Genomic DNA, 14211 nt, shown 5'->3' with positions numbered 1-14211 from the left:
CTATGATGTCCTCATGTATTTGCTCTTATTCTTATGGTCCCAGGTTAGCCTATTATAATTGCTCCACTTGATTTTTTTTATTTTAGTTTATTTTTAATTTACTTATTTTTTAATTGCCTTATTTACTTATTTATTTGTTTATTTTTATTTCAAATTTCTATTTAAACTCCAATTAGTTAACATACAGTGCAATATTGGTTTCAGGAGTAGAATTTAGTGATTCATCATTTATATACAATACTCAGTGCTCATCACAAGTGCCCTCCCTAATGCCCATCACCCATCTAGTCCATCCCCCACCCACCTTCCCTCCAGCAACCCTCAGTTTGTTCTCTATAGTTAAGAGTCTCTTATGGTTTCCTCTGCTTTCCCCCCACCCCGCTCCTCTATGTTCATCTATTTTGTTTCTTAAGTTCCACATATGAGTGAAATCATATAGTATTTGTCTTTCTTTGACTTGTTTTGTTTAGCATAATACACTACAGCTCCATCCATGTTGTTGCAAATGGTAAGATACCATTCTTTTTGATGGCTGAGCAATACCCCATTGTGTGTGGGTACACACACACCCCAACTTCTTTATCCATTCATCATTTGATGGCCATCTGAGCTCTTTCCATAATTTGGTGATTGTTGATAATGCTGCTATAAACATCAAGGTGCGTGTGTCCCTTCGAATCTATATTTTTGTATCCTTTGGGTAAATACCTAGTAGTGCAATTACTGAATCATAACAGTTCTATTTGTAACTTTTTGAGTAGCCTCCATGTTTTCCAGAGTGGCCGCACCAGTTTGCATTCCCACCAACAGTGTAAGAGGGTCCCCACGGATTGTTACCAGTAGTCTCTTAACTGTTTTTTATGCCTCCTGTTTGGACCCCTCCAGTCATTCTTCTCATTGCAAGCAAAATGATATTTAGGAAACAAAAGCTGATCATGTCATTCTCTTACTAACAGTTTTTCAGTTGATTTCCCATTGTCTTCAGACAATGAGGTACGACTCCTTAACATATTTCAAAAGACCCTTCATTAATGTCATCTCTTGCTATCTCTCTCTGGTACACTGCTTAGCCATAGTGAAACATAGTCTTTTTTTCCTCTTCTCAATCTATTAAAGTACCTCTCACTGCTCATCTTAAGGCCTTCCCCTTGCTTAGACCATTCATTCTGCATTCCTTTGCCTTATTCTGAGTAAGGCTTAGGGAGCCCACCTCCTCCCTCCTCAGGGTGCCACAGTATAGCACCCTCGTTCACATTCCCACAGAACCCAGTTTTCTCAGTGTAGCACTTTGATTTTACTGTGTTGCATTTTTAAATGTTATTTTATCTATTCCCTACTAGGTTATAAGTTGTTTTACTTTCACCTTTTAATCCCCAGAAATAGCAAATACCTTACCTAATAAATAATAAATATTTGTGGATGATCTTGTACTCCCGATACCATTGCCTACCTTATAATAAGCTCCTTATTAATCTGGCTACTGACTGTTCCATCATTGCATAGATTTCATCCTGATGTTCATGAAAGCTTATCAGCAATCACTCACTGAGTTGTATTATGCCGCAGACCCTGTAGCAGTCATCTATATGAAATCTCAGTTGCTTTTCCTTAGGTATAAGGACCGCAGTGTCCTCCATGAAGTAGAGTGTCCAAGCATTCTATCACTACAGGGATTCCATAATCTAATTTTGAAAAAATAAAGTGTAGATATCGAAACTTCTGTAGATGAATGAAATCTCAGAGATAGAGCCTAGGATAGCTCAGAAAGGGCCATTTCCCACAAAGTTTCCAATAAAACATATTTTAATGACTCAAAAATAATCTGGAATTCTTTGTTTAGGAAACCCGCCTTGTAGAGTGACAGTTTCATAATTTCCACAGCTGTATGAGCTGCTAAGTGTTCATTGAATATACTTCCCATCTCCCACCATGTTCTGGAGATTTGGAGATTTGAAGAGACAGGGGGAGAGGGATGTCTTCTCTGTCCTCAGGGAGAACCACATCTTCTTAGGGAGGTAACATACTTCTTCATTAATCAGTGAAGGTATAAGGCAGCTAAAAGCATGGTACTTGCTTCATTTAAATACCTGGGTTTCCAGTTCTCTGGTAGGTGGACCAGAGGAAGCGTTATAAAAGGTTAGAGTATGATGAGAGGCCCCAAATCCGACGTGGAAAATCTTATGATCAGGGACCATAATAAGAGTAGCAATTGGTCACCAACCTATATATCTTTACTGGCTTAGAAGCTGCATTTCTTGTCTTGTTTTATCCTCAGAGCAAGCCCTAACACTAATATAATTATTAGTATTGCTGTTTTGATGATAAGCAGCAGAGTACCTCTGCTTTCTTACTAAAATCCTGCTAGGGAAGTATCTATATGCCTGTAAATATTTCCTTCTGGGAATCTGAATTGATAAAAGCAATAAAATGGCTAAGTGAATTTTGTTCTTAAAACAACATGTATCTTCTTAGCGTACGATACTGTTGTGTGAAAAGTACCCAGCACACTGCTTAGTACAGTGACTGGTACTCAAAACATGAAAGCCATTATGATTGTATTTATACTTGAAAATGAAATTTTTGTTACACGCACACTCTAAAGAATATTTTTCTATTATTTGATGTCAAGTACTGCTTTAGCGGCTCAGTTTCCTGTAGAAGCTTATGATGACGGAGATCTTATTAGTATCAGAAGACTGATACATCTTTAAGAGGCTATTGTGGTTTCACATCTGCGTACATGGGTTGGAAAATGGATGCTATGTTTATGGATACTATGCCTGAAGAAGTTATCTGAACTTATCTAACTCTATCTAGAGTGAGAGGGTTGGAATAGAAGATAGTTAAAAGTCCCTTTCAGTACTAAGAGTCTAAGAAATTTCCTTTCTCCATTCAATCTTCATGAAATACAGAGGTTAAGAACATAATCCCCTTTATGCTACATATCACTCTTCAGTTTTAACATCACCCCAGAAGCATATAAATTTTCTTTAAATGGCAAACATTATGGCCAAAGCCTCATTTTAAGCTAAGACATGTATTGTTAATTTCACCTGTAATTATTAGTGTAGAAAATTTGTTTGTTTGACAATGCAATAGCTAATAGTATTAAATGGGAAAAGACATGTATGGTTGAAAGTATACAAACAGAAACAGAAAATAAGCTTTTAAATTAAAAAAAAATCACCTTAAGAAAAATACTTGTAAAAAACCCAAACCCATCAAAAATTATTCTGATTATTCAAAATAGTTTGACTTCACTATACAAAACAATTCAGTATTTGTGTGTGTGTGTGGGGGGGGGAGTGAGTTAGAAAATGTTGGTAATTTGATAGCCATTTTCAGAGAGTTTCTCAGACACCATGTTGTAGGCTTATACCTCTATACGTATATATGACCTTACGTTAAAACTCTAAAATTCTGAGCATCCAGTGGGAAAAAACTTGCTCTAGTCCAGTGGTATATTATAAACATGATTTTTGTCCATCCTTTTTTTCAAGGTATGCACAAATATTTAATTTTCAATGAGCTAATAATATATCCCTTATATTATTTCTTTTACCATGATATTACTTAAGTGTACTGTTTGGCATATTTATTATGTATTTTAAATTCCTAACTATCACTACATATTGAAAAAGTCTGCAAGAAATCTCTGCTAGAGGAACGTGGAGAATTAAGGCCGTTTGCAATTGACTTGGCACTTTGTAGAGCCCCTCCTTCTTTCTTTCCTTTCTTACTATTTTTAGATAAGTCACTTGACTACATGCCTTCTGTGAAACCCTTGTTCATTCCATTTAACATATTTTAGTTTTGTGCACTGAACTATGGTCATGTTTCTTTTTTGTGTGTTAGGACCTAGCAAACCCAAAGAAACTTTCTGAACTTCTGGACTCTTGTGCGGCCCTCTGTTGGGAGGTAATTAGATCATTATGTAGTACACTAACAGATTGAGTGTTTTCATTCCCACACCAGCCCTCAGTCCCCACCTGTCAGCTGGGGAGAGACAATCTCATAAACCTGCCAATACTATGATTTAGCTGAATACATGTTTGTTAATAAATCTTTCATCATATTATAATCAAAGAACTCTTTCAGTTTATGATCCACCTAATGAAGGATTTGGGGTGTCTGCTCATCAATTTGATGTTTGTAAAGACAAAGCTAACGGGTGTCATTAGCGTATATTTACCCCTTGGCTCAGGTGAAGAGTGGAACAGGGAAGGTGGAAAAGGAAATGAGAGAAAATGTTAATTAAAAATAAACTCATGGTGTCAGCCACATACCTGTTACCTTGAAAAGTAATGTCTTGCGAGAAAAATCAAATGTTTTGATGTCTTTTAAAGTCTACTGAGCCACTAGGATCTACAGCCATTCTTTATCAAATGCCTTTCTCAATGATTTCACTGCCACCATTATCATGCAAAGAATTTGATGTGGTTCTCTCCATAGGGGAGTGTAATTATTAATATGGTGTGAGCGAAGTCTAGGACTTGCTAAGGCTTGCAGCCATGCCAGGTACAATAATGAAAACTTGTACTGCCTTTTTTGATATCAATGCTTTGTGTTCAGGTTTCAGTTTCACAGTTTCTTTGTGGTTAAAATTAAAATAAACTGAAATATTCTCCTGGTTATCTTTCTTAAGGCATTTAGGGTAGATATAATGATTGTAGTCCTGGTATCTTTTAGGTAGAACACTGCATACTCTAACCTCCCTGCCCCCCACTGAAATATGCCAAAGGTTTTAATGACTGAAAAACAAATAGAACGGGATATATCATTTTCTAAAGCTATAAAGTAGTTTGTAACTTCTGCTGAAAACTCTTTAAAATTATACCCACCATCTGCATGATGAATTTCTCATGGTGTTCTCTGCCCTGTCAAAACTTCTCTCTGTGGCCCAGTTCTTAGCTGCCATTGACTGGGATCCAGACAAATAAATCTAGGGAGAGAGACAGTACACTGACCTTGGTTTCCTATGTGTTTCCTTCCAACTCTAGAGCAAGTTATATTTCAGCTCCACAATCAACAAATAGCTCTGAAAACCAAATAGGCCACGCTGTTGGAAGTCAGAGTGAACGAGGTCAAATAGAAGCCTCAACTGGCTGGATATAAAGTCTTCTCAACTCCTTTGTGGAAATTTCCAGGCTTCACATTCATTCATCAGGATATCCTCTTTGCACACACTTACCATTAAAATCTTTGGGCTGCTGCAGACTCCACCTGAAGATGACACAGCTGTACCAGGTTGGATGACCTTTTATGTCCTATCTGCATCCATTGCTTTCTCTATTTGCTTTCCTTTTGTGATATTTTCAGCACCAGGAAGTTTCACTCACCTTGACCATTGTTTTCACACATTTGGGCTACAGTCATGAGGTTGTTGTTTAATTTGAATCCAAAAAGATGGACAGGAAGGAAAACAGACAGTAGAGATATCATCCATTTCCTAACCGAATCATAACACTCTATTTTCATGACTTTGTCACACTGCAGAAAAATGCAGGGAATTCATTTGAAGAAGCATAAACAGCGAGACTGTGACATGCTCTCTTGTCCAGCATCTCTGTACTAAACATAAAGACAGCTTGCTTGCAGAGGGGATTGTTAGCTTCTCTGATGACACACTCCCCTAATAAAGTCCAGATTTGGCTCAAATTTTATGTGTAATTTCCTACTGCTAAAATTATGAGTTCTTAAATAAAGATTACCATTTTTACAGGAATAAACCTGTGTGACTGATGTTTTAGCACTGCTAGTGGATCTTTAGCATGTGGATGTATTGGTTTTTCTTTGTTCTGTTTTTGACCCAAAGCTTTGGTGCTAGACAGATCGGGTTATAAATATTGGTTTGGCCACATGCGACACATGTAGCTTTGGACAAGATAATGAAATTTGCGAAGATGTGGTTTCTTCACTACTAAATTGGAGATGAGTGAACTTGAGTTGTTGTAATTATTAAATGAGAACAACCTACAGAGAATACTTAACACAATACAAAGCACATAGAAAGTATTCAAAGATAGTTGTGATTCTAATATTCTAATATGAGTGTTAGGATTTCTAGACTGTACATGTTCTGTAGATCACCGCAGTCTATGTGTAGTAAAATCTGCACTCCAGGCATCCATAGTTATTTTGTTGAAGTACTATATCAATAATGTTTTTATTATTTTGTGTTTCCTTTATATTTCCTACAGTTTTTTCTTAACAAAAGGACTATCTCAGGAGCATTGCATGAAACACAATATGTCAGTTTCAGCATTTACTAAAATGATTTCTAGTTTATTACTTTCAAAAATATTTATTTTCCAGTTTTGATTTCTTTATGGAAATGCATATTTCAGCAATTTTCAAAAGAATCTCTAAATTCTGAGCTTCTTTTTTTGAAATTTGGTTTTGCTTATAAATGAATGAATAAAAGTAGCAACTCCCAAGTAGATACTAATATTTGACATATTGTACTAAACTACAATGTTCTAAAATTAAATTTAAGGTAAGTACAAGTTGTGGTCCCAGAGTGATAAATAATCTTCTGTATCATGTAATAATTCCATTTTCTTTAATTAATTATTACTTCCTGTTTGCCAAATGTTGATTTTATATTTCCATCATTCTTCCTACATGTATTCAGTGGAACTCTAAAAAATGTCTGTTTCCCCTGTTTATCTGCCTATTTAGTCATCTAAGCATGGAGTCATGAGTATTTATTTTATCCTACAGGTTATACTCTATTACTATCATTATTTACTTCATTGTTCAAATTATCCAGATTGGCCATTGTGAGCTCCTTTAAGTTGACTACTATGACCTTTTGACATGACCTTATTTATTTTTGAGCATTTACTTAATTTCTGGCACCACCGGATCTTCCAGGCTCTTCATGTACATTCCCTGATCCAGTCCTAAAAGTATTCATTTCTCTGACTCTCTGTTCCTTGCACTTATTAATAGAATTTAGAAATCAAGATCTGGGTACTGGATGTCCACTGGCCCTGGGGTACCATTGCTTCTAGAGCCTCCCAGCATTAAGAGCCAGGAAATACATGTATGTATATGAGCACACACATACCTACACAAGTATATTTATTTCTATATAGCAGCTATGAGTTCATGCTCATACCTTTGATTCTAATCCAATACCATGAGGCTTATTTTATATTTCTTTATGTGTAGCATCTTTAACAGTGAGAAACCTGGCTCTCAATTTCCTTAATATATTCATTTATTTTTTTAATATTTTTAAATGTTTATTTATTTTGAAAGAGAGAGAGAGAGAGAGAGAGAGAGAGAGAGAGCGAGCAGGGGAGGGGCAGAGAGAGAGGGAGACAGAGAATCCCAAGCAGGCTCCACACTGTCAGTGTAGAGCCTGACACAGGACTCAAACTCACAAACCCTGAGATCATGACTTGACTGAAAAAAAGAGTTGGATGTTTAACCAACTGAGCCACCCAGGCACCCCTATATTTTAATAATTGTGTACAGAAAAAGTAGCTTTAGAATCGTTAACCTACAGCCCTGTAGAAAAATAGTACATTTGCAAACAAGTTTTGCCCCTTATTTAGCCTTGTATCATACAATCAAAGTAATGCTTTCCAGTGCATGTTATTTCCTTCCTCATACTCTTCTCTGTGATTCTTTTATTTCTTTATAATATAGGTAGGTCTGTTTGTATTGTTTTGGATCTACTTTGAATCCCCCCCATCTCTCTCTCTCTCTCTCTCTCTCTCTCACACACACACACACACACACACACACACACACACACACACACCTTGGATGATAGTAATTATTTACTTATTTTGGGGGTAGGTCAAACATTGCAGTGGTTTTAACAGTCCAAACCATACAGATGATAAGCTCAGGCAAGTATCACTTCCTCCTCATCCCTCCTACTCCTTTCCCATTCTGCAATTCTTTCTACCTCATTTCTATCCACCCTCTACAGGTAATTAATCTCACTAGTTTCTGGTTGAACTTTCCTGTATTTCTTTTTGCACAAATTAGCAAATATGTGTATATTCCATTATGTCCTTTTCTTCCCTACTTGAAAAATGGCATGTTATAAATATCATTTGCAATTGCTCCTTTCCTTTAAAAAAAACTTTTTAAAGTGTTTCTTTATTTTGAGAGAGAGAGAGAGAGAGAGAGAGAGAGAGAGAGAGAGAGAGAGAGAACACCAAGCAGGGGAGGGGCAGAGAGAGGGAGAAAGAGAGAATCCCAAGCAGGCTCAGCACTGTCAGTGCAGAGCCCAACATGAGGCTTGAACTCATGAACTATGGAATCATGACCTGAGCCAAAATCAAGAGTTGGATGCTTAACGCACTGAGCCACCGAGGTGCCTTGCGATTTCCCCTTTCTTATCAACAATACATTGTGAAAACCATGGCATATCATTTCACAGACATCTTCCCCAATTTTTCTTGCAGTTGCATGAGACTCCATTCTGTGCTGTGCCATGGATTATCCAACCAGTCTCCCATGTATGAGTTCATAGGCTGATTTCAATATTGTGCAATTATTTATAGTGTTGCTAGGAATAAACTGGTGTGTATATCTCTAAATCACAATTAAACTGATCCATAAGTTTCAAGGACAGTAAAAAAGAACATTTTTAGCCATCAAAGAGCACATTGCTAACATGATGCGCTATTATTCCCTCAACATGTTCCTATAAATATACTCAAGTTTCATCAACTGGCCAAATTCATTCCTGTCAGAAAAGGGTTCTGTCCAGAACTGCACATTGATTTTAGTTCTCTTCAATATGTTCTTCAACCTTTCCTTGACCATCATGACTTTAATAGTTTCAAAGACTACAAGTCAGTTATTTTGAAGAATGACTTTGAATTTGGGTTTGAGTAGATTCAGACCATGCATTTTTGGCACAAATGTTACAGAAGTGACACTTCAATCTCCTATTTGTATCCTATCAGTTGGCAACAATTAAAATGTGTAACATCTGATGATATTGGTTTTGATCACTTGTTAAAAGTTTACCTGCCAGATTTCTTCTTCCTTTACTCCTTTACCTGTGTAACCCTGGCTAAAGGGTCAAATCCAGATAATAGTTTAGGAATTCCACTGCAATATTTAAGAAAGTTCTGTTTAATGGGGAAATTCTAAACACACTGATGCCACTTTTAGAACTTTTTTATTTGGGAAAAATTTAGATTTATGGCAGAGATTCTATAGTTGTTTTCTTTTGAGGATATGCCATTATATTAATGGGGGATATTTTTCTGTAGCTTTCTTCTCTTACAATGTCTTCATTTCACTTTCAGAGTAGGATAATCCTGGCCTCATAAAATGATTTGGGAAATATTCTTTCTGCTTTTATATCGTGGAAGAATTTGTATAGAATGGCTGTTTTTTCTTCCTTAAATGTTTAGTAGATTTGGCAGTTGAACTCGCTGTGCTTACCTTGGTGAATGTTTTATCTTCTCTAGAAAAGAATATATATTTGACTGTTTTTGAGTGCTACTATTTTTGCTTTGGTTACACTCGGTGTACCACATTCTTCACATTCCTCTAGAGATGCTTTGTGCTAGGGTGGCGTATGGTTAACCAGAGCAACATCTATGATTCAAGTCTTAGGTCCTCCATATCTACTCTACCTCAGAGAGGGTCTCTTTGCAAACTCTTGTTCCTCATCTGTCCCTCTCTAGCAGTGTTCTCTTGTTACTTGCTCTTCTAAACTTTGTAGCTTGCTAGTGGTAGTAGTGGAGTGTGGTCTCTGTTTTTCCAGTTAAAGCTTGGGCTTGCATGTCCTTGTGTCCTAGCAAGGTGGCCTTTTGTTCTCCACTCCTCCCCTGGCTAAATTGTGGGCTCAGCATCTAACTCTGTTCTCTTCCCAGGACTAGGATTTTCTCCCACTCTTCCCTTTCCCCAGCTTCAGTGTATGTTCACCTGTGCCCTAAGGCCAGTGGTGTCGCCCTTCTCCCTCAGTGTTCCATGGTGCAGGTATAAGGGAAAGATCCAACAGAGGTTCTTGTCCCTCCTACACAGCTACCATTTCTCTCATTTAGATCTGTACCATGATAGGTCCTCGTGATCCAGGTGTGGACATCCTGTGGGTTCATGGAGAACAAGTATGATAGATATTGTGTCCTCCTCTAATTTCTGTGACCCCACCCTCCCAGAGGTGGTCTCTGTCCCACTAGCTCCCCCTTAGCCTTTACCAATTTGTTAGCTATTGTAGATTAATTGTTTTTGTTGATGTCTGGTTCTGCCTATCCCAGGTGAGTACATGTTTATATCTTCCCTTTCCTCTCAGTCACTCTCCCTCCTTAGATTCTGAGCCAGGTCTCTGTAACCTCCATCATCTGGTGGATTTGAAAAATGCTGTAAACCTGAACTTAGTCTGACTCTTTTTCATTATTAGTGTGGGAATGCTGCTTTTCTTTTTCCAGCTCCTTATACCCTGGAGCTGAGGCTGGAGACAATCCACTGACACTGTTTTCTTTTTTTTGTTTGTTTGTTTTTGGTTTTTGATTTTTTTTTTAAGATTAATTCCTCACTGTTGTTTATTTCTCTATTTGTCCATTCATTTGTTCATTTACTAAGCAACTACCATTTGGATTCTGGGCAAATAAGTAGAATAACATCCTGTTCTCATGAACTTCACTATCTGATAGGGAAAAGAAACAACCAGAGAAAGGAGCAAGTAGTCATCTTAGAAGGAGATCCAAGGTGTGTGTAACGCAGGGCCCAAGGGAACAGAGCCCACTGATGTTTGAGTTTTGTTCTTTATTTTTAAGTTTATTTATTTTGAAAGAGAGACAGAACATGATCAGGGGAGGAACAGAGAGAATTAACAGGTGAAGAATTATGTCTTTATTTACACTATTGAATTTTTTCATATGCCTTTCAGAAGAAAATGGAAAATAATGCCTGTTCCAAAGTTAGCTAACATTAAACCTAATAGGCATAAAGACACAATTTACACAGAATTCTTTTTTCACATAAATTTTAGAATAAGGTTGTCTGTATCTACAAAAAGCCTTACAGGATTTTGATAAGGATTGGTTTAAACCTATGAACCAATTTGGGAAGAATTGACATCTTTACTATGTCGAGACTTCCCATCGTATGTATGTCTCTTCATTTATGTAAGATTTCTTTGGTTTCTTTCTTGAGAATTTAGTATTGCAGCACGGAGATCCTATATAAGATTAATTTATAAGTATTTCATTTTTTTGGAATAATTGTAAATGGCATTATGGGTTTTTTTTGTTTTATTTTGTTTTTGTTTTGTTTTTACCTTTTAAACTCCTTCATCCATTTCTCCCACCCCTCAGGGATAATGCTTTTGAATTATAGAGTATATATTTCTATAAAGGATAGCTTTGGTTGAAGCAAATCAAATACTGCTATAACATATCAGTCTATCATATCTCCGTCTTCATTTTTCCTTGCTCTAAGTCTAAATGCTCTAGAGATTACCATTATTCCATTCAGTCTCAAGTGCATAAAAATATTTTTTCCTTGCCATTAACTAGCTGTGTAACTGTTTTTTTCACCTGTCCCTTGGTGTCTCCATCTATCAATTGAGGTAATGCTCCTTTCTTTGACTCCTTCACAGGAATGGAGTGAGGTTATTGTGAAAGAGAGGACAAGGGCATGACATAAAAAACAAAAAGCACTCTTAAAATGTAACATGAATAGACTTCATTCGTACCAAGAAATATTTTCTGAATTTCTAGATTGGCTGAATGTCCCTTCTCTGTGCTCTCACAATACTCTTGCTTACATCTGTTTTATCACTTAGGATATTGTATTGAAATTATCTATTCATGTATATATTTCTACCAGTAGAGAATGAACTCCTTAATCCAAGAGGCATGGGGTATTTAACTTCATAGTTCCTGTCCATATCTGTTTTGCTGCGCTGAAGTTCATCAGTAGAAAAAGCTCAGTTTCTTGGGGTTTTCTCTTGGCCTGGACAATCTTTTATTATATATGAGCATCCCTCTCATCAGGCTCTGTGGTCAGGCTCCATGATGCCGCCTGTTTCCATGAAGACATCCACCATAAAATCTGCTTAGGTAGGGAAACCCCTACCTCTCCTCCCAAATGACCCCAGAATTTCTGAAACTCCTTAATAGCAAACCTTCATCTCATGAAAAGAAATTGGATGAAATTCAAATAGAACCATAAAATGTCAGAGTTTTAAGGGCCTTTAGAGACTACTAGTAAATTTTATTATAAAAGAAGTTGTTTCCAGGAGGAAGAGGAAGGCTGTGGGAGAAGTAGAAAAGATACTTTGATGAGGGCAGGGCATAAAAGGGGAGAATAGAGTCTCCACCTCTTTCAGTTTTTCTCCATATTGCCAAAAGCCAACCTTTGTCCCTTCCATCCTTTAAGTTTAAGAATACCCAACCTCAGGAACAGTATATCCAGGCCCTTTGAGGATAAATAGAGGTCAGTAAGAGGACACTTCTTCAAAAGATGACCCCTAGGACTTCATGTGCCTATGCATTATAAACTGAGTACTTGTTTGCATGCTATCAACCTGATTTGACTTACATCAGGTCAAGGATGTAACTGTGTTTTGTAAATAATGAGGAGCTGTTTTAGTATGAGAGATAGCATTAGTGATGGTGACCCTGAGAGAACAGGTGGGCCTCTCCTTTTCTTCTTGAGGGTCACTCCATAAGGCACTGCTAGTGCATCAGAACATAGTTGGCTGGGATACTTGAGACACAGATCTGGGTAGTCCACTTTTGGGCCTGGATAAACCTTCTATGCCTCAGAATTCAATGTGTAGCTCCAGCAGGGCCATGGTAGGCCTGTCCTCACTCCTACAATCAGTGACAGGGAAGGGGCACACCCCAGGGGTCACAGCAGAATGCTACAGGGCCCCCAAGTGCTTGGCAGAATGCCCAGCATACATTTCTTTTAACCAGAGAGAGAAGACAGATCTTTGTGGGAACAGGATTCAGAAACTTGGGAATACATTGGAATTGAGCCAAATGTTGAATCCTGAAAGAAAAAGAGAAACTCCAGGCATTGGACCAATGTCCCTGGTTGGAACAATTGAGTTACATATATACATGCATGTCTATATATACTCACATGTGTTTATGTATATATGCATATATTTATTTCATATTTCATAATTTGTAATGTTCAGACATATAACAGTTACACTCCAGGAGGTGGATTTAAACAAGGTCTTCAAGAATCTGAAGCTTTTGTGCAGTGAGTTTTAAACTCTGTCCTTGGAAATCTAAACCGGAAGAGACCTTAGAAATCAATCCTGGCCCTTCCCCTCCTGTTTCGTAGATGAGGAAAAAAATAAGGCCTGGGGAAATGTGGCAATGTGCTCAAAATCACATGAGTAGAACTACTGGGAGTTTTTCTAAATTCAGGGCAGAGACAGCCTGATCCCTTTACATTGCAAAGTGTGGGGCCCTCTGGATCACGTGACTGAGGGTCCTGGTAGACCTAGTCCTATACTGTGCGTAAGGGCTTTTTCACTTATGACGCTTACATAGTTGCCTCTATTTAAGCCTCCCTCCACTTTTCTCTGGATGGAACTTATTTTCTGCATATTTCAGAGGAAGAAGCTGTGGTCTGGAGAGGTTAAGTGACTTGTCCATGGTCACATGTCTAAGAAATGGAGGAGACTGGCTCAATCCAGAGACCATCTGCCTCTGAGTCCATTACAGCTTCTCAAAGGGAAAGGACAGAAATAAGGTGGTTAGGAAACCACGAATGCTCTTGTTTAGGATCCTTTCCAGAGCCTCACCACAATCCTCTGGGATCCAGCCACACTGGACTAGGCAGCATTGTACAGATATCACCCGTACCCCCTGTACTTGTGTGGTTGTGGTTCCCTCTTCTTGGAATCTCCTTTTTTTCCCATTCACCTGTACCAGCTGGCAGACTCCTGAGTTAAGACTTCCCAAACACTTTTCTTGCCATGCCTGCTGTCTTAGTTAATTCAGGCTGCATTCTGGAGTGTAGAAACCCAAGATCAGGGCACTTGTATGGTCACATAAAGGTCCTCTTCCAGGTTGAAGACAGCCAACTTCTTGTTGTGTCCTCACGTGGTGAAAGAGGTCCAGATCTCTCTAGAGTCTCTTTTATAAGGATACTAATCCCATTTAAGAGAGCTCTGCCTACATGATTTAATCACCAGATTCCACTTCCTACTACCATCACCTTAAGGGATTTTAACACCTAAATTTTGAGAAGCATGAACAT

At 37.8% G+C, this 14211-nt stretch overlaps 1 long non-coding RNA gene across 3 annotated transcripts in view; it reads left to right on the top strand.

The window, feature by feature from the left end:
* Positions 1–752: 752 nt before the first annotated feature.
* LOC123384603 overlaps positions 753–14211 on the top strand; it is an 83066-nt gene continuing 69607 nt past the window's right edge. For all 3 annotated transcript variants that reach the window (XR_006595948.1, XR_006595946.1, XR_006595947.1), the window contains exon 1: positions 753–5247. This is a non-coding gene — a long non-coding RNA (uncharacterized LOC123384603). The remainder of the gene's footprint in view (positions 5248–14211) is intronic.

The sequence above is a fragment of the Felis catus genome, chromosome A3 (genome assembly GCF_018350175.1).
Source record: "Felis catus isolate Fca126 chromosome A3, F.catus_Fca126_mat1.0, whole genome shotgun sequence".
NCBI lineage: Eukaryota > Metazoa > Chordata > Mammalia > Carnivora > Felidae > Felis > Felis catus.
This window is presented reverse-complemented; position numbering and strand designations above follow the sequence as displayed.